This window comes from Rhipicephalus microplus, chromosome 7 (assembly GCF_043290135.1).
Source record: "Rhipicephalus microplus isolate Deutch F79 chromosome 7, USDA_Rmic, whole genome shotgun sequence".
In the NCBI taxonomy this organism is placed as follows: domain Eukaryota; kingdom Metazoa; phylum Arthropoda; class Arachnida; order Ixodida; family Ixodidae; genus Rhipicephalus; species Rhipicephalus microplus.
The window spans coordinates 172,110,603-172,130,746 of NC_134706.1; the positions used below are offsets into that span (position 1 = coordinate 172,110,603).

The following is a 20,144-nucleotide window of genomic DNA, read 5'->3' on the forward strand; positions in this document are numbered from 1 at the left end:
TCTTAGGGATGGACTTCCTGTCGACCCATTCTGCTCTGATCGACTGTTCCGCTGGTACTCTTTGCTTAGACCTTCCTCTTCAGCCGGATATTCACCCTGAACCTCAACACGGCCTTTCTGCCACAGACTTCCTCCGCTTACCGCCTAAAGCCCTCACATTCACCGAATTCGCCACGACCTCACCCGTATTGGATGGGAACTACATCGTCACGCCGATTCCTGATGTCCTACTGGCACGTGACGTCACCGTCCCTCACTGCATCGTAACTGTAGCCTCCAACCGGACCCGTCTACCCGTCATAAATTTCGGCTTCACAAAGCAAGTCCTCCCTGAAGGCATCCTAATTGCCACGTTGCGGTCCTTAGCCGATGATCACGTCACCACTTTCGCAGCCGACGCATGCCCCAATTTTCCTTGTCGCCCACTCGATGCCACATGCCTCGACATGTCAATACGTCCCATGATCGACCCTGACCTTCCCCCAGCGCAATCAGCCGCTCTCGCACGCCTTCTAGCTTCCTACCGTGACATCTTCGACCTTGACGACCGCCCACTCGGCCAAACTTCTCTTGTAAAGCACCGCATCAACACCGGTGATGCTGCTCCCATTCACCGTCGACCGTATCGCGTGTCCGCGTCGGAGCGCCAGATTATTCAAGCTGAAGTGAATAAGATGTTAACTAAAGGCATTATTGAGCCCTCATCAAGCCCATGGGCGTCACCCGTCGTCCTGGTTAAAAAGAAGGACAACACATGGCGTTTTTGCATCGATTACCGGCATCTAAATCGAATCACCAAAAAGGACGTGTATCCTTTACCACGTATTGATGACGCCCTCGATTGTCTCCACGGCGCACGCTACTTTTCATCCATCGACCTTCGTTCTGGTTATTGGCAGATTGCCGTAGACGAGAAAGACCAAGAAAAGACCGCCTTCATCACTCCAGATGGCCTATACCAATTCAAGGTTATGCCCTTCGGCCTATGCAATGCCCCCGCCACGTTCGAACGTATGATGGACTCTCTGCTACACGGGTTCAAATGGTCAACATGCCTGTGTTACCTAGACGACGTCCTCGTATTTGCACCTACGTTTGAGACCCACCTTGAGCGTCTGTCGGCCATTCTCGACGTCTTCCGCAAAGCTGGCCTCCAGTTGAACTCCTCGAAGTGTCACTTCGGCCGCCGACAGATTACCGTGCTGGGCCACCTTGTCGATGCTTCTGGTGTGAGACCGGACCCTGAGAAAATTCGTGCCGTCACGAATTTCCCAGTACCCCAATCCGCCAAAGATGTCCGGAGCTTTGTGGGACTTTGCTCCTACTTTAGGCGGTTCGTGAAAGATTTTGCGGCAATCGCCCAACCACTTACCGATCTTTTGAAGAAAGGCGTTCCATTTTCGTGGGGGTCCACTCAAGCTGCCGCCTTCTCTCACCTCATAACACTTTTGACGACGCCCCCTATCCTCGCCCACTTTGACCCATCTGCCCGAACTGAGGTCCGCACTGATGCCAGTGGTCACGGTATCGGAGCCGTTCTCGCCCAATGCCAACAGGGACACGACCGCGTTATCGCGTATGCTAGCCGCCTCCTTACACCTGCAGAGCGTAACTATTCGATCACAGAGCGAGAATGCCTTGCTCTTGTCTGGGCGGTCTCAAAATTCCGTCCATATTTATATGGCACTCACTTTTCCGTCGTCACCGACCACCACGCGCTCTGCTGGCTTTCATCCTTAAGAGATCCTACAGGTCGACTTGGTCGCTGGGCTCTGCGACTGCAAGAATACACCTTTTCTGTGATATACAAGTCTGGACGCCTGCACCAGGACGCCGATTGCCTTTCTCGCTATCCAGTTGACCCATCGGCCACCATACCTGACAACGACGCCTGCGTGTGCTCCGTTTCTCAACTGAACCACATAGCCGACGAGCAACGCCGTGATGCAGCCCTACGAGCTATCATTGAGCGCCTCGACTCCTCCCCATCGAACCGATCCTATCGCTCGTTCGTATTCCAGAATGGCACATTATACCGGCATAACTTCCATCCAGACGGCCCATCTCTGCTGCTTGCCATACCCAAACACCTCCGCTTGGCTGTACTCCACGAACTTCATGACGTTCCTACTGCCGGTCACCTGGGTGTGTCCCGCACATACGACCGGATTCGCCGTCGCTTCTATTGGCCAGGTCTGGCACGGTCCGTCAGAAGATACGTCGCGGCGTGTGAGGAATGTCAGCGCCGCAAAACACCATCGACGCTTCCGGCTGGGCGCCTTCAACCACTCGATATTTCTACTGAACCTTTCTTTCGCGTCGGCTTGGACTTACTCGGCCCTTTTCCTCTGTCTTCTGCTGGCAACAGGTGGATAGCTGTGGCCACAGACTACGCCACACGCTACGCAATCACACGCGCCCTTCCAACAAGTTGCGCCACTGACGTCGCCGATTTTCTTCTACACGACGTGATCTTGCAACATGGTGCTCCACGCCAGCTGCTCACGGACCGAGGCCGCACATTTCTATCGAAAGTCATAGCGGACATTCTACGCTCTTGTGCAACACGCCACAAGCTCACTACGTCGTACCATCCGCAAACAAATGGCCTCACAGAACGCCTGAACCGAACCCTAACTGACATGCTTGCAAAGTACGTTTCCTCAGATCACTCTGACTGGGACATCGCTTTACCATACGTGACATTTGCCTACAATTCTTCGCGCCACGACACGGCTGGTTACTCCCCTTTTTTCTTGCTGTTCGGCCGCGAACCCACATTACCCCTCGATACGACGATTCCGTTACCAGCAGCTCCAACTTCACAATATGCTCTGGACGCCATCAGCCGGGCCGCCCACGCACGCGAAACCGCTCGTGCTCGCCTTCTGACCTCCCAAGCAAACCAACGGCGTCGGTACGACCAACGACACCGCGATGTGCACTTTTCGCCCGGTTCGTTGGTTCTGCTGTGGTCTCCGACCAGGCACGTTGGCCTGTCTGACAAGCTGCTCTCTCGGTACACAGGGCCCTACAGAGTGCTTCGTGAGGTGACTCCCGTCACTTATGAAATCACTCCTGCTGCCTCGCCGTCTTCATCCACCCCTAGGGCCAGCGACATCGTACACGTCGCACGCCTGAAGCAGTACCACTCGCCCAATGATCTTGACATCTAGATGCGCCGAGACGGCGCCTTTGCCGACGGGGGTTATATGCTACCTGTAGGCTGCCACAAACCATAGTGCGAATGCGCGTGTGCGCCCGACGAAGAAGATGAGGCTCGCTGGCTGCTCGAGCTCGGAGCCAGACTGGCCAGTGCTGCAACCGCTCTTGCAAATATATTTTTCGAATATATTCGCAATACTTTGTCTCGTTACTCACGTAACAATATGAAGGATATAATAAGTTAGGTTATTGCCTGGCGCGCTAGTCTAGCCGAGCCAGAATTTTCTTCTTTTCGAATTCGACTCTGTCTTGGTAGGCGGGACATTGCCAAGACATCATTGAGTGATCCTTGTCGCCTGAGTAGCCCTCTCTCTCACAGACTATGCAGATTGGTTCTTCGTGGCATTTATTTTGGTTATGGCCCTTTCGGCCGCAATTGGTGCAGCGGATGGGGCCCTGACAGTCAAAGTGTGTATGCCCGTATTGTGCACACCCTGAACAGCGAGGAACTGAGATGTGGTCGAACCAAGGGCATCTACTCCAGCCAATGTTGATATATTTTCTTTCCTTGATTGCCGTTAGTCCTACCTTGTTAAGGGCGAGGACCAGAGTTGTTCCCTGTTTTCCCTTCCATGATTTCTGGACCGAAATGTCTTCAGGGTTGCACTCCAGGCGATTTTGCTCTATTATTCGTTGTGGGAGGGTGTCGTTTGCAAGCTCGTCATCAACCCCGATTACCTTGATATTGAACCTGTTCTGTTTTGGTTTCTTCACTTTTAGCTGTTGAAACTCATTTCTTGCTCGAAGAATCTTCTCCAATTTGTCAGATGATTCCTTTGAAGTCGTTGTAAGGATTATCCCCTGTCTGCCTTCCCTCATGGTAGCATCGGGGAGGCCCGCCTCAGTGGGGCTAATCCTCGTCTTTATGAGTTCAGCCATCTCCTGTTTGCCCATTGTTTCAGAAGTCAAAACCAATGCATAGGTTTTTCGTTCTTCTGCCTCGACGGGGGGTTGAAGCTCCGTTTCTTTTTCTCTTTCTTGGCACTCGTTTCTTGATGTTGTTTTCTCCAACACAGAGATTTTTCCTTTTAGGTAGGCAATTTCTTGAAATTGTTCAATAATCAGTTTTTTCAGCTTGGAGTGTTCAGAGATGATAGTATCTATTTGTGTTGCCACTCCTTCTTCTTGTCCCGTGCATGTAGAAATTTTAATAAGGGCTTTCATGATGGCCATGTCAGCCTTGGCAACTTTGGTGAGTAGGGTAGTCTTTTCTTGTTGTTTCTCCTCCTGGCGGAGGGGAGGGTACTCTTCGGTGGTCTGCCTTTGAAGGTGGTGCTGTTGCAGGTCTTCCTCCAATACCTGACCCTCGTTGTCTGAAGGGTCGTCCCAGGAGTCTTTCAGTTTCTCCGGTCGTTTCCCTTCGTTGCCTAAAGGTTCATCCCACGAGTCTTTCTGTTCCCGAATCATCTGTGCTGATGCGGGCTCTCTTGCCTTACCATCGTCCTCTTCCTCATCTGTACCGAACCCTGGGTTAGTTTTCTTAGTAGATAGAGTACTTTGTTTGGCTCCGTGGAATGCTAGATATTCTGGGTCCTCTTGCTTATCCTCCTTAGACTTCGCCTTCTTGGACGATTTTCCTTTCCTGCACTGATCCGCTGCTGTCCTCTGACGGGGAGTCCGGTTCCGAATAAGAAGTTGTCTGCTGATTCATGAACTCCTCGTTGCGAGGCTTGTGACGTGAGTTTATCTGCTGCAAAGAGGAGCTTGCTTGTGAATTCGGCATCTTCCTGTGCTTTTTGCCGTAGACGAGGTTTCCCTGAGGTTTTTCGAGTTCGAATAATCTGTGTTTATTGGCTGAAAAGTGCAGGAACAGTTCCGGTGAGGTTAATTCGCCGTGGAAGCTGTTTCACCAAATCCAGCTCAAGAAGTGATAGCAGTCCGGCAACACTGAGTGTGTCTTCTGAATAAGTTTTTTGACGTTCTCAGTTGGTTTGGCTGCTCGCGGTTTTTTTAATGGCTCTCTCCGGATTTTACCGAATCAAATAACACCTGAATTGTCTATCTGGGGCGTGTAGAAGCCGAGATATTAATCGTTGTTCTCAAAATGGCTCAGCCCTACCCAAGATGGCGGCCCCGTATGATCATAGGGTGTGAAAAATTGCTTGTGAATTTGGTTTCGCCCGTCAAAGACCCGTAAGACTGAGCTGAGGACCCAGAATCCTCCTCCTGCGTGTTCGAATATTGTTACCAATGTTTTTGTAATCTTTTTGACTTTTCAGTGAATCTTTGAGCTCCAGGGAGAGTGCTACAGTCCCCTATCAAAATGGCAGCCTTCATGGGGCGGACACACGTGCTACCAGCAGTCGACTTTTGGTGAAGAAAAGGCCCTCCTCTCCGCAGGTTGAGAAAGATGGTAGCGGTGAGGCTCCGGAACGCCCCAAGAACAATCGAGGGTGGTCCTCCAGGTGTGTGGCAGCTTTTTTCGTGCGGAAACCCTACCCGATCGAAGTGGAGTCAGTGGCTGCTGTTGCTAGGCCTAACCATTATGTGAGTCGCCAATTTCTCAAGCTTTAACCGATTTGGGTGGGTAATCCCTGGTCCTCGGTAAGCCCCGAAGCCTCATAAAACAGTGCGAGCAAATTTAGATTGTTACTCACAGTTCCGACGAAGAACCCGAGGTCCGAAGGCTGAGCCGTTGCGATGCCGCTCCACCAACCCGGCCCCCTGGTGGCAGTAGTAGATAGGGACAGTGGGAATCTCGTTAATTCATTCATGCGCGTCACTAATTAGATGACGAGACATTTGGCTTTTTTTTAACATCATCATTGGGCACCTACTCCAGGAGTGAGGCAAGCCCTCAGATATCTGTTAACTTGCCACTCTGAAAGGGCAAAGAGACCCGACAAGAGAGTCATCGTTACTCCCGCCGTTTACCCGCGCTTTTTTGAATTTCTTCATTTTGACATTCAGAGAACTGGGCAGAAATCACATTGCGTCAGCACCGATCAACGTCCCTCTCAATGCTTTGTTTCAATTAGACAGTCGGATTCCCCCGGTCCATGCCAGTTCTGAGTTGGCTGTTTTCTGCCGGCCGAAGCAAGAACCTCAGGCGCGAAGCCCACGGTAAATGCACAGCTGTGGCTTTCCACAGGAAAGTCCCGACGCTGGTCCGGGCTCGGCCGCACCGCTTTTTACGGCGGCGAGCCTCGCCCAGTCCCGGTGCAGTGCCGTTCCTGCTTCTGGACCCTAGCCCGACCGGCTCAGCCCTCAGAGCCAATCCTTTTCCCAAGGTTACGGATCCGTTTTGCCGACTTCCCTTACCTACATTGGTTTATCGACTAGAGGCTGTTCACCTTGGAGACCTGCTGCGGATGTGGGTACGGTCCGGCACGAAAATCACACTCCCTCACTCGGATTTTCAAGGGCCGACAGGAGCGCACCGGACAGCGCAAGAGCCGCACTGCTCTACGGAGCCACCGTCCCTATCTCGGGGTGAACCCATTCCAGGGACTCGATCTCCTTACAGAGAAAAGAAAACTCTTCACGGGGCTCCCATCGGCGTCTCCGAGCTGGTTTGCGTTGCCGCACTGGGCTCCGAAGAGCCGATCTCCGTAGCCGGGTTCGGGACTGTTAACCCGATTCCCTTTTGGTTGCAGCGGGGCGTCTCCGTATCACAGACTGAGCTGCACAAACGCGCCCGCTTCTGAAAGGATTTCTCCTTTCCCTAAGGACCGACTGACCCATGTTCAACTGCTGTTCACATGGAACCCTTCTCCACTTCTGTCCTCAAGGTTCTCACTTGAGTATTTGCTACTACCACCAAGATCTGCACCAGCGGCGGCTCCAGGCGGGCTCACGCCCGACACCTTCAACGCACACCGCTGCGGCCCTCCTACTCGTCGCGGCTTAGCACCCCCACATTTCGTGCTTTTCTGCCAGCGACGGCCGGGGATAGGCGCGACGCTAGAGCGCCATCCATTTTCGGGGCTAGTTGCTTTGGCAGGTGAGTTGTTACACACTCCTTAGCGGATTCCGACTTCCATGGCCACCGTCCTGCTGTCTTAAGCAACCAACACCCTTCATGGGTTCTCATGAGCGTCCCGACTCGGGCGCCTTACCCCGGCGTTTGGTTCATCCCACAGCGCCAGTTCTGCTTACCAAAAGTGGCCCACTTGGCACTCTCATCGCAGCGGGAGGCCTCAACCCAGAAGGCCTCCCGTACACCCATTGAAAGTTTGAGAATAGGTTGAGGACGTTTCGACCCCAATGCCTCTAATCATTCGCTTTACCAGGTGTGACTGCTCTCCCATCGAGCGCCAGCTATCCTGAGGGAAACTTCGGAGCGAACCAGCTACTAGATGGTTCGACTGGTCTTTCGCCCCTATACCCGGATCGGACGATCGATTTGCACTTCAGAATCGCTTCGGACCTCCACCAGAGTTTCCTCTGGCCTCGTCCTGCCCGGGCATAGTTCACCATCTTTCGGGTGCCAACGTGTGCGCTCTCGCTCCGCCCCGGCGACGTGTGAGCGCCTGGGACGGGCCGTTGCTGCGCCCTTTATCGGACCCCTGTGCGGTCGGGGATCGCAACGCAGCCCGCTAGGGGCCTTCACGTTTCATTGCGCCATTGGGTTTCGGGAGACCCATTGACTCGCGCACATGTTAGACTCCTTGGTCCGTGTTTCAAGACGGGTCGGGTGGGTTACCGACCTACTCGCCGCAAACCACGATAGCGCCTCCGCGGGAGATAGCGCCGCCGCGGGACCAACCCGGACAGCAGGAGACGACAAGCTTGCCCAGCGGGTTCTCCGCTCCGTTTCCGGAGGGCGTCATCATTCAGGCCTCCCGACAACCATGAAAAGCCCATGGGGCCTGGACGGGGTGACGAACTTTTCGTGCACGGCGTGGTATAACTCTGGCGTGCCGTCTCCGAAGAGACGGGCAGGTCACCTCTACTGCCGGACTCAAAGTCGTGCTTGTTCCCTTTGACCCGCGTCCGTCGCGGCGTCCTACCGGCGGTGGGAAGTGCGCACCCCGGAGACCGCGTCTGCGTGCCAGCAGCCGGAACAGTCCCCCAAAGAGGACCGTTTACCTGATGCCGCCGGCTCCGCGATCGTCCGGAGACTGAATCCCACCGCTTTCGAGCTTCGAGGGCCCACCCGTTTTACTCTAAGCGGTTTCACGTACTCTTGAACTCTCTCTTCAAAGTTTTTTTCAACTTTCCCTCACGGTACTTGTGAACTATCGGTCTCTCGGTCGTATTTAGCCTTAGATGGAGTTTACCACCCACTTAGGGCTGCACTCTCAAGCAACCCGACTCACGGGAGGCTCCATCCCGGGCGCGCAACGGCGGAGACAGGCCTGGCACCCACTCTGGGACAAGCCCCTGTCAGGGGGACTTGCACCGTCGCAAACACCCGAGAACATCACCTCCCATACACCACATTTCCCGACCGCCTGCAAGGACGGGGGATTCGGTGCTGGGCTCGGTCCCGTTTCGCTCGCAGCTACTCGGGGAATCCCTGCTGGTTTCTTTTCCTCCGCTTAGCGATATGCTTAAATTCAGCGGGTTGTCTCGCCTGATCTGATGTCGACAGCGGATACATTCGCTTCCATCAACTTCCTGCACGACCGCGCGTGCTCGCCCTACCAAGTGCGCCCGCAACCCTGTACAGGGCCACTTCTTCACAAGGCTGGCAATCGGCTTCCCCGCTGCACGCGTGCGGCGCACAACCGGTGTGACGTGGAAGTGACGGGACACGTTCGTAAACCCATCGCGAACCGAGTACGACGCCCTACCAAGTGCGCCCGCAACCCTGTACAGGGTCACATCTTCACAAGGCTGGCAAGCGGCATTCCGCTGCGCGCGTGCGTCGTCCGAGCAGTTACGTGATAAACGACCGTGTCGAAAGCCCAAACACCGCCAAGGCCAGTCGCCGCCGCCGCAAGGGCAGCCACGCAGCCTGGCGAGAGGCATCGTCTCGTGTAGCGTCGCCCCCGCCCCAACAGGAGTGGCCCAGTTTTTTGAACGGGACGGGAACTGCGAAGCACTTAGACCGACGGCGGACTACGACGAGAACGCCTTAAGCTTCGCCAACGTTTCGCCAACTCGTGCGGGAGACTTTTTCCGCTTCGCGGCAAGTCGTCGCGCAGTGCTCTCCGCATCAACAGCGTACGCAGCGAACCGCAAACGTCGGGCGCAGCCTCCTCACCTCCCTGCGCTTTGCGCGCGAACGTTCCCTGTTCGCGCGGCAAAGCCTGGAGGAGGCACAGCCCCGCAGCGTGTTCGAGCGCCCGGTCTACGGGACACCCTGCTTACTTCGAGGGCAACAAGCGCAACGCAAGGCTGCGATCTCGCGCACTTTGCGCACGGCTGGAGAAGCTTTGCTGGCCGGCTTTCGCTCCTCGTGTTTACCGTGCGTTAAAGTTGCGCGTCCGTGGCTCTCGCAGCTTTTGCGCGCCCGGTCGCAAAGAGGAGTACGCAACCTCGACCGCACTTTCCCTGCAGGCTTCCTTCCGACTCGAAGTCCTGCGGCGGTCTCAACGAGGTGCCACATCCTCAATGCAGTCGGTCGCCCCCGTTTCGGTTGGGCTCTGGCACGACGGTCGCCACCGTCTCGCCCTTGAGTGGCCGCTGTTGGCGCTCGCTGTGAGGTGTTCAGCGTGCTGTCCGTGTTGCCGACGCGGTCAAAACGAGTCGACGGCTCACGTTTTCTTGTGTGCCGAAGGCTCTCTTGATATGTGATCCGACCCTCAGACAGACGAAGCCAAGGGAAGACCCAAGGCCGCAATGTGCGTTCAAAGAATCAGTGCTCAGTGTGTCCTGCAATTCACACCAAGCCTCGCAGCTGGCTGCGTTCTTCATCGACCCAAGAACCGAGTGATCCACCGCTTAGAGTCGTGAAAAAGAGTTTGTTCAATTCCGTACAGTCAAAACCAAACGTTTCTGGCACTCGGCCAAACAGTGGCCAAGAAGGGCACTTTTCAGCGCACGCTTGGACTCCAAAACTCTGCCGCGCCTTTTCGGCTGCCGCAAATCGAGCAAACGGTGTGTTTCGGACGGCGTTTCGCATCCGCTACTTGCGAGTGCTTTCGTGGTCCACCCTCTATAAATACTCGGGAGGCGTCGAAGCCGGTCCTCCAAGCCGGACCCGTAGGTATCGTTGTGTGCTCGCTCTCATTGGCCCGCCTAACCAGAAAATGCCTGCGGTACACCCATTTGGATAAGAGTGCACGCAGATGCGGGCCTCGACGGCTACACACTTCCTCAGGCGGCCGCCTCCCGGCTCCGTGGAGCGCGGGATGCACGGTCCCATCGACAAGCCTCTCTCGTTTCCACCGTGGCGTCGCGGTTCACCACGGGCGGGTCGGTCTCCTCCGCAAAAAAGAAGGACCCCCGCTTTTTGTTCCACGAAATTGCACAAGCTTTTTTCGCATCCACGGTTTGCCTCCGCACACCAAAATGCCGATCCGGCTGCCTACTTTAGCCATCAGGTGGAGCCAGGCGCGCCGTACTTCTGCGGCACTTCCCACGTCCACCAAAGTCGGTGCCAAGGACCACTTTCGGCGCCGGAGCCGCGTACGAGCCTACTCGAGGCAGAAGAACGAAGCCAGCAAGGGCCTGGCCGCAAGTGCGTTCAAATGTCGGGACGTCCAAGTCCCTCGTTCTTCCGTGCTACCTCTTTCGGCAAGTCGTTGCGGCACCTTCCCAAAGCGCGCAGACCCGCTAATCGCGACGAGCGCGACGTGGCCGTGCCGCCTTTCCCTCGGCAGCAAGCAAAACGTCTGGCAATGTCGACGCTCCCCTAACCACGATCTCGCACCGTGTTTCGTGTGGCGAATTCAAAAGCCGGCGGGCGCTGCTGCAACCATTACGGTCGGTACGCATACGCCGCGGAGGGCGGGACGGTCATCGGAGCGTGCGGTTCCTCCATCGAGTACTGCGCACCTCGGCCATCGCATCGCCGTGCCATGACCAGCCGCGTGTCAACGCGAACCGGCGTCAGCGAGATCCCTCGCCTGCAAGAACCGACCGGCAGCCTCCGTCACCCGAGGACGCGGAGGCGCTTGCCGCGGACGGCGGAACGGTATGCACTGGTGCACAGCGGACCCGTCACATCGCCAGTTCCTTGACCGACCGCCGACGCTTGTGCCGTTCCTCTCGTACTTGGCAGTCGCCGCGCGATTGTCGGGTCTTGTTCTTGCACACTCGAACGGTCGGGAGGGCACTCGGCTGGCGTTTCGGGAACGCGCAGCCTCGCCTTCTACCGACGTAACCACGACTCGCCGTTCGCGCTCCGCCGCTCCTTTTTACAGTACTAGGCGGTCCCGCAACGATCGGGTCGCGCATTTCGAGCGCTTCGAGCCACGGTGCAGTGGCGGGTCGAAAGCCGACATATGAGTGCGTTGCGCCGTTTGTACCCGCGTCCGCCACCTGGCCGACCGTCCAAGGTCGCGGTGTTGGCGTCCGCTGGGCGCAACAATTTGTCACGGGGTGCCGCTCCACATTCAGGCAGCCTCGTGGGGAAAAGCCGACCCCGCGTCCAAACGGGTTCAGCAGCAGAAAGTGTCGGGCGCAGACGCAGCTGAGGCGCTCACCCTTCACGATCCGTTAATGATCCTTCCGCAGGTTCACCTACGGAAACATTGTTACGACTTTTACTTCCTCTAAATGATCAAGTTTGGTCATCTTTCCAACAGACCGGCGCAACCGAAAGGCCGCGCCGGATATCGGTTCGAAGACCTCACTAAATCATTCAATCGGTAGTAGCGACGGGCGGTGTGTACAAAGGGCAGGGACGTAATCAACGCGAGCTTATGACTCGCGCTTACTGGTAATTCCTCGTTCAAGGGGAACAATTGCAAGCCCCTATCCCAATCACGAAAGAAGTTCCACGGGTTACCCAGTCTTTTCAGAAAGGGATAAAGACACGCTGCTTCCTTCAGTTTAGCGCGCGTGCGGCCCCGGACATCTAAGGGCATCACAGACCTGTTATTGCTCTGTTTCGTGCGGCTAGGAGCCGCTTGTCCCTCTAAGAAGGTTGTAAGGTGCTGGGAACCCCGCACCTATTTATTAGGCTAGAGTCTCATTTGTTATCGGAATTAACCAGACAAATTGCTCCACCAACTAAGAACGGCCATGCACCACCATCCACCGAATCAAGAAAGAGCTCTCAATCTGTCAATCCTCCCAGTGTCCGGGCCGGGTAAGTTTTCCCGTTTTGAGTCAAATTAAGCCGCAGGCTCCACTCCTGGTGGTGCCCTTCCGTCAATTCCTTTAAGTTTCAGCTTTGCAACCATACTTCCCCCGGAACCCAAATGCTTTGGTTTCCCGGAAGCTTCCCGCCGAGTCATTTGAGTAACTCAGGCGGATCGCTGGTTGGCATCGTTTATGGTCAGAACTAGGGCGGTATCATATCGCCTTCGAACCTCTGACGGTCGTTCTTGATCAATGAAAACATTCTTGGCAAATGCTTTCGCAGTAGTTCGTCTTGCGACGGTCCAAGAATTTCACCTCTTGCGCCGCAATACGAATGCCCCCGTCCGTCCCTCTTAATCATTACCTCGTATTCCAAAAACCAACAGAACAGAAACGAGGTCTTGTTCTATTATTCCATGCAAGTTTATTCAGGCGACTCGCCTGCGTTGAGCACTCATTTTTTCAAAGTAAAAGCACCGGCCATCTCGAGGCACACAATGAAGTGCACCAAGAAAGAACCGGCATGATGTTCAGTCCGAGCCGTCGCATCGGGTAGATGCACTACTCGTCTGGAACTGAGATCCAACTACGAGCTTTTTAACCGCAGCAGCTTTAGTATACGCTATTGGAGCTGGAATTACCGCGGCTGCTGGCACCAGACTTGCCCTCCAATTGATCCTCGTTAAAGGATTTAGAGTGTACTCATTTCAATTACGGGGCCTCAAAAGAGTCCCGTATTGTTATTTTTCGTTATACCTCCCCGTGCCGAGAGTGGGTAATTTGCGCGCCTGCTGCCTTCCTTGGATGTGGTAGCCGTTTCTCAGGCTCCCTCTCCGGAATCGAACCCAGATTCTCCGTTACCCGTAACAACCATGGTAAGCAAGTAACCTACCATCGAAAGTTGATAAGGCAGACACTTGAAAGAAACGTCGCCGGCTCGTGGCCATGCGATCAGCACAAAGTTATCCAGAGTCACCACACAATACGGGCCGAAACCCGATCGATCTTGGTCTAATAAAAGCACCCGTTACCCAAAGGGCTCCAGGCTCACTGCATGTATTAGCTCTAGAATTGCCACAGTTATCCAAGTAGGAAGAAACGATCTAAGGAACCATAACTGATTTAATGAGCCATTCGAGGTTTCGCCTTATTTCGGCATGTACTTAGACATGCATGGCTCAATCTTTGAGACAAGCATATGATTACTGGCAGGATCAACCAGGTAATCGTTCGACTGCGCGTCCGTCCTCGCCTTCGGCGGGCCGGACGCAGTCTGTGTGCGGCGGAGGCCACCTTCAGGCGCCCCAACACGCTTATTCGCACTCCGAGATGACGGCGTTCGAGCTCGCTACGGCACAACCTTCCCGAAGGACGAGTGGGAGCCGTGCGGCAAGAAGCACGTTCATGCTGGCTTTTTCGTTGCATCGACTCGGTCGCGCCGTGCGGGTTGCCCAAGCCCGCGGCACTGTCGGTGGACCGGCCAGAACTAGCAACGGAGCCGAGACTGCAAAGCCGCCAGACGACGGGTCGCGCCCGCGTCTTCGGCGCTTTCTCATCTGAATCGCCCGAGGACGACACGGAACACACCTCGATATCGTGGTAAAACGGCACCGTCCGACAACCAGCCCCTAACGCATCAAGCGGATGAGGCTGCAGACGACTGCCGTGGATTCCCCTGGAGCAGGCCCGAGGACACGCTTGACGAGGCCGAAGCCCGCCGCATATCAGACACCCGGTCGCTTTCGCGTACGCCGCTCACAAGAACCCCCACATAATAGCAGCGATAAGTACCCAGACCTCCTTGGGCACTAATACGAGCGTACTCGAGAAAATTTCACCGCGGGTGTGCCCCGAAACGTGTGGCACGTTGAGCGTGCCACAAGTCTACGTCGCTCTCACACCCGCCGAGGTCGTAGAATTTGCGACCCTACTCACGCAATTCCCACCGAGGATACGGCCGCAAACGTACCGCACCTTGGGTAGGCCCCGAGTTTGTGCAACACTACGCTGGCGGCACAGCACCGAGGTCGTGCGCGCACGCACGGGAAAATTCCGCCGCGGTTTCTGCCGAAAACATGAGGCACCACGACTCTCAGCAAGTTCGCGTCGACTGCGAAAGACCGAAGTCGTGAAAGACGTGTCCGCTACTCGCCGCAAACACGCTGGACACCAAACGTACAACGACCCGATGGCGTCGTAAGGGCCGACGACGCGGTTTTCCTTAACGACGTCTCGGCGTGGCACCGAGAGGTTAGAACGGTCGACCAACGTTCCCTGTCCGCCGTTCGGCTCAGTCGAAGGGCTCGGCGACTTCGGCAACGCTGCGAAGCCGCACGGTGACGCACGCCATGTCCCCATTTTTTTTTCTGCGTCTGCCGGGGTGCCCCTACAATAGCAGCGATAAGCACCCAGACCGCCGTGGGTCGCTCGCCCCGGCTGACGTGGTTTTTCGTACTCCTGCGGCGGACGCCGTCAAGCACGTCCAAATACGCCACTTTCGTGGACGCATTCACGCTCTTTCTCTTCGCCGGAGTGCCAGCACTAACTCTGCCAAAAACGGCGAACATCCGAGCGGCGGTTCCCACTTTTGCGTCGGCGTCGCAAATCCCGCCCCGGCAGACGAGGTTTGCCGTACTCGTGCGACGGTGGCCGGCGGGCCCGTCGAAAGACGCCAATATCGTGCGCGAATTGGCGCTCCTTGGCTTCACCGGAGTGCCGCCACTGACTCCTCCAAAAACGGCGAAGATTCGAGCGGCGCTTCCCACTTTCGCATCGGCGTCCCGAGCTCCGCCCCGGCTGACGCGGTTTACCGTACTCGTGCGACGGTCGCCGGCGAGCACGTCGAATGACGCCGATATCGTGCCCGAATCGGCTCCGTTTGGCTTCGCCGGAGTGCCAGCACTCGCTCGGCCAAAGACGGCAAACATCCGAGCGACGGTTCTCACTATTGCGTACGCGTCGCAAACCCCGCCCCGGCAGACGCACTTTGCCGTACTCGTGCGACGGTCGCCGGCGAGCACGTAGAAATACGCCGATATCGTGCCAGAGTCGGCCCCGTTTGGCTTTGGCGGAGTGCCAGCACTCACTCGGCCACAAACGGCGAACATCCGAGCGGCGGTTCCCACTTAGCCGTCGGTGTCCCGAACTCCACCCCGGCAGACGCGGTTGCCGAGCTCGTGCGACTAGCGCCCGCGAACGCGTCTCGCGACGCCGCTTTCGTGCGCGGCTCCCATTGCGACCTGGGTTACCCGAGGTCGACCAGCAAAAAAGAAGGTCGAAAAAAATTTTTTTTTCTGCGTCTGCCGGGGTGCCCCTATAATAGCAGCGATAAGCACCCAGACCGCCCTGGGTCGCTCGCCCCGGCTGACGTGGTTTTTCGTACTCCTGCGGCGGCCGTCGTCAAGCACGTCAAAACACGCCACTTTCGTGGGCGCATTCGCGCTCTTTCGCTTTGCCGGAGTGCCAGCACTCACTCTGCCAAAAACGGCGAACATCCGAGCGGCGCTTCCCACTTTTTTGTCGGCGTCGCAAACCTCGCCCCGGCAGACGCGCTTTGCCGTACTCGTGCGACGGTCGCCGGCGAGCACGTCGAAGTACGCCGATATCGTGGCCGAATCGGCCCCGTTTCGCTTCGCCGAGTGCCAGCACTCGCTCGGCCAAAGAGGACGAACATCCCAGCGACGGTTCTCACTATTGCGTACGCGTCGCAACCCCGCCCCGGCAGACGCGGTTTGCCGTACTCGTGCGGCGGTGGCCGGCGGGCACGTCGAAAGACGCCGATCTCGTGCGCGAATTGGCGCTCCTTGGCTTCACCGGAGTGCCAGCACTCACTCAGCCAAAAACGGCGAACATCCGAGCAGCGGTTCCCACTTAGCCGTCGGCGTCCCGAACTCCGCGCCGGCTGACGCGGTTGCCGAGCTCGTGCGACTAGCGCCCGCGAACGCGTCTCGCGACACCGCTTTCGTGCGCGGCTCCCATTGCGACCTGGGTTACCTGAGGTCGACCAGCAAAAAAGAAGGTCGAAAAAAATTTTTTTTTCTGCGTCTGCCGGGGTGCCCCTATAATAGCAGCGATAAGCACCCAGACCGCCGTGGTCGCTCGCCCCGGCTGACGTGGTTTTTCGTACTCCTGCGGCGGTCGCCGTCAAGCACGTCCAAATACGCCACTTTCGTGGTCGCATTCGCACTCTTTCGCTTCGCCGGAGTGCCAGCACTCACTCTGCCAAAAACGGCCAACATCCGAGTGGCGGTTCCCACTTTTGCGTCGGCGTCGTAAACCCCGACTGGCAGACGCGGTTTGCCCTACTCGTGCGACGGTCGCCGGCGAGCACGTCGAAAGACGCTGATATCAAGCGCGAATTTGCGCTTCTTGGCTTCTCCGGAGTACTGCAGCTCACTCCTCCAAAAACGGCGAAGATCCGAGCGGCGTTCTCCACTTTCGCATCGGCGTCCCAAACTCCGCCCGGGCTGAAGCGGTTTACCGTACTCGTGCGACGGTCGCCGGCGCGCACGTCGAAATACGCCGATATCGTGCCGTAATCGGCCCCGTTTGGCTTCGCCGGAGTGCCAGCACTGACTCGGCCAAAAACGGCGTACATCCGAGCAGCGTTTCCCACTTTCGCATCGGCGTCCCGAAGCCCGCCCCGGCAGACGCGGTTTGCCCTACTCGAGCGACGGTCGCCGGCGATCACGTCGAAAGGCGCCGAATTCGTGCGCGAATCGATGCTTCTTGGTCTCGCAGGAGGGCCGCCACTCACTCCTGCAAAAACGGCGAAGATCCGAGTGGCGCTTCCCACTTTTTCGTTGGCGTTCCGAACTACGCCCCGGCTGACGCGGTTTACCGTACTCGTGCGACAGTCGCCGGCGGGCACTTCGAAATACGCCGATTTCGTGGGCGCATTCACGCTGTTTCGCTTCCCTGGAGTGCCAACACTCACTCTGCCGAAAGCGGCGATCATCCGAGCGGCGGTTCCCACTTTTGCGTCGGCTTCGCAAACGGCGCCCCGGCCGACGCGCTTTGCCGTACTCGTGCGACGGTCGCCGGCGAGCCCGTCGAAAGACGCCGATATCGTGCTCGAATCGGCCCCGTTTCGCTTCGCCGGAGTGCTGCCAGTCACGGCGCAGAGAACGGCGAACAAGTGTTTTTTTTTTTCTAGAATTTGTGCTATAGAAGGCAGATTTGATATCGGACGATGATTTTCAACTTTATCACGCGCACCAATTTTCGTGTAGATGTTTGCAAGTTTATGGGAATTCCTCTACTTGGAATAATGCGATTTAGTAATACTACGAGAACTTCATGGATGTACTCAAGGGTACGGCGCAAATCAGTTACGTCAACACCTGCAGATTTTTTTACACTTCAAACTGAAAATTGTTGGTTGTGAGTCAGCCGGGGCCGTGCGGAAACGGAAAAACCGCGACTACCGGGGCGTCGAGGCACCGAAAAATCCACTTCAGCCGCGGCGGAAACAAAAAACAAAGACGGAAAAACGCAGAGCCTAAACTGCGGCTTAAGTTCGGGTCTCACACAACAGGATACAAACACTGTGCGGAGAACGTGAGGATCGGCGAGTCAGAGCTAGAAACTGGGAAAACAAGAAAAAAACGCAATGTTCCAACCGCGTCTACTCGAACGGTGGGGCACCGTAAAAACCGCGTCAGCCGGGGCGAGCGAAAAGAAAAAACCACGTCAGCCGGGGCGAAAAAAAAACGCGTCTGCCGGGGCGAGCCCATGTGCGGCACCACCGGGAACACTGTGGCAAACAGACATGGCGATCGAGTGAGTGGGCCGCCAGCCAGGGTCAGCCAAAAAGTGCAAAGTCCAAACCGCGGCAGCCGGGGCAGCAAAAACCGCGTCAGCCGGGGCGGCGCAAAAACCGCGTCAGCCGGGGCGGCACGAAACCGCGTCAGCCGGGGTGGCGCGAAAACTGCGTCAGCCGGGGCGAAAGAAAAAAAACACGTCTGCCGGGGCGAGCCCGGGTGCGGCACCACCGGGAACACTGTGGCAAACAGACATGGCGATCGAGTGAGTGGGCCGCCAGCCAGGGTCAGCCAAAAAGTGCAAAGTCCGAACCGCGTCAGCCGGGGTGGCGCAAAAACCGCGTCAGCCGGGGCGGCACGAAACCGCGTCAGCCGGGGCGGCACGAAACCGCGTCAGCCGGGGCGGCGCGAAAACTGCGTCAGCCGGGGCGAAAGAAAAAAAAACGCGTCTGCCGGGGCGAGCCCGGGTGCGGCACCACCGGGAACACTGTGTCAAACAGACATGGCGATTGAGTGAGTGGGCCGCCAGCCAGGGTCAGCCAAAAAGTGCAAAGTCCGAACCGCGTCAGCCGGGGCGGCGCAAAAACCGCGTCAGCCGGGGCGGCACGAAACCGCGTCAGCCGGGGCGGCGCGAAAACTGCGTCAGCCGGGGCGGCGCGAAAACTGCGTCAGCCGGGGCGAGCGAAAAGGGCTGGGGGGGAACCACGTCAGCCGGGGCGAAGAAAAAAAAACGCGTCTGCCGGAGCGAATGCAAAAAAAAACAAAGAAAAAAATGTCGCGCTTAATGCAAAAGAAAACAAAGAAAAAAGCCCGCGCTTAATCAAAAGAAAACAAAGAAAAAAGCCCGCGCTTAATCAAAAGAAAACAAAGAAAAAAAGCTCGCGCTGAAGCCTGGCGGTGGCACCACCGGGGCAAACAGACGTGGCGATCGAGTGAGTGAGCCGCCAGCCGGAGTCAGCCGAAAAGTGTCAAGTCCGAACCGCGTCAGCCGGGGCGGCGCAAAAACCGCGTCAGCCGGGGCGGTGCAAAAACTGCGTCAGCCGGGGCGGCGCGAAAACTGCGTCAGCCGGGGCGAAAGAAAAAAAAATGCGTCTGCCGGGGCGAGCCCGGGTGCGGCACCACCCGGAACACTGTGTCAAACAGACATGGCGATTGAGTGAGTGGGCCGCCAGCCGGGGTCAGCCGAAAAGTGCTAAGTCCGAACCGCGTCAGCCGGGGCGGCGCAAAAACCGCGTCAGTCGGGGCGGTGCAAAAACCGCGTCAGCCGGGGCGGCGCAAAAACCGCGTCAGCCGGGGCGGCACGAAAACTGCGTCAGCCGGGGCGGCACGGAAAAACGAAAACCGCGTCAGCCGGGGCGGCATCAAAATGAGGAAAAAAAAACTGGCTGAACCGCCTTACGACACCTGCGTACACTTTCATGCGCTTGAGCATATCTCTCTGTAACACGCGCGCCACTCGTTACGCGCGGCATTCTGTTTTCTTCGACACCCATATTTCGGCGGCATGTGGCACGCGCGCTCGTCCCTACGCACGGCACACCGCAGTGCTTTCTCGTTCTTTTTCTTTTCCTCCAACACCGTCATCTATAGGCTTTTAGTGACCTGTTGCTCGTGGCACAAGTTCGCTAGCTCTGACACCTCTTGCATGCGCACCGTTTTTGCGCACGGTGCTATGCCGCAAAGCACGGCAGTCGCATGCGTTTCTCTCAGGCACCTCTTTTTTGACACAACGCTGTGGTGCTTAGAAACACACGCGCCGCTTTTGCGCACAGAACTCCACCGTACAGCACGGTAGTCACGTTTGTTCCACACGAACGGCAGTGTGCATTGTGCTACTACACTTTGCAAGCTTTTTCTTCCGAGTCTCGACCGCGCTGTTCCTTTCGTACTTGGCGCGGTTTAGGGACCAGCTTTGTTTTAAACCCCTATTGCGCGCCGTTCCTTTCGTACTTGGCGCGGTTCAGGGTTTGTTTTGAGCCCTTAGCCGCGCTGTACCTTCCGTACTTGGCGCGGTTTAGG

At 56.8% G+C, this 20,144-nt stretch overlaps 2 non-coding genes and 1 pseudogene across 2 annotated transcripts; all 3 read right to left on the bottom strand.

Moving 5' to 3' along the window:
- Positions 1–5,872: 5,872 nt before the first annotated feature.
- LOC142768056 (large subunit ribosomal RNA) lies at positions 5,873–8,757 on the bottom strand (annotated as a pseudogene).
- Positions 8,758–9,911: 1,154 nt separating this feature from the next.
- LOC142767951 (5.8S ribosomal RNA) lies at positions 9,912–10,064 on the bottom strand. Its single transcript, XR_012885165.1, has one exon. It is a non-coding gene; the product is annotated as a 5.8S ribosomal RNA (ribosomal RNA).
- A 1,712-nt stretch (positions 10,065–11,776) lies between these two features.
- On the bottom strand, positions 11,777–13,588 carry LOC142768017 (small subunit ribosomal RNA). Its single transcript, XR_012885223.1, has one exon. It is a non-coding gene; the product is annotated as a small subunit ribosomal RNA (ribosomal RNA).
- Between the last annotated feature and the right edge of the window lie 6,556 nt (positions 13,589–20,144).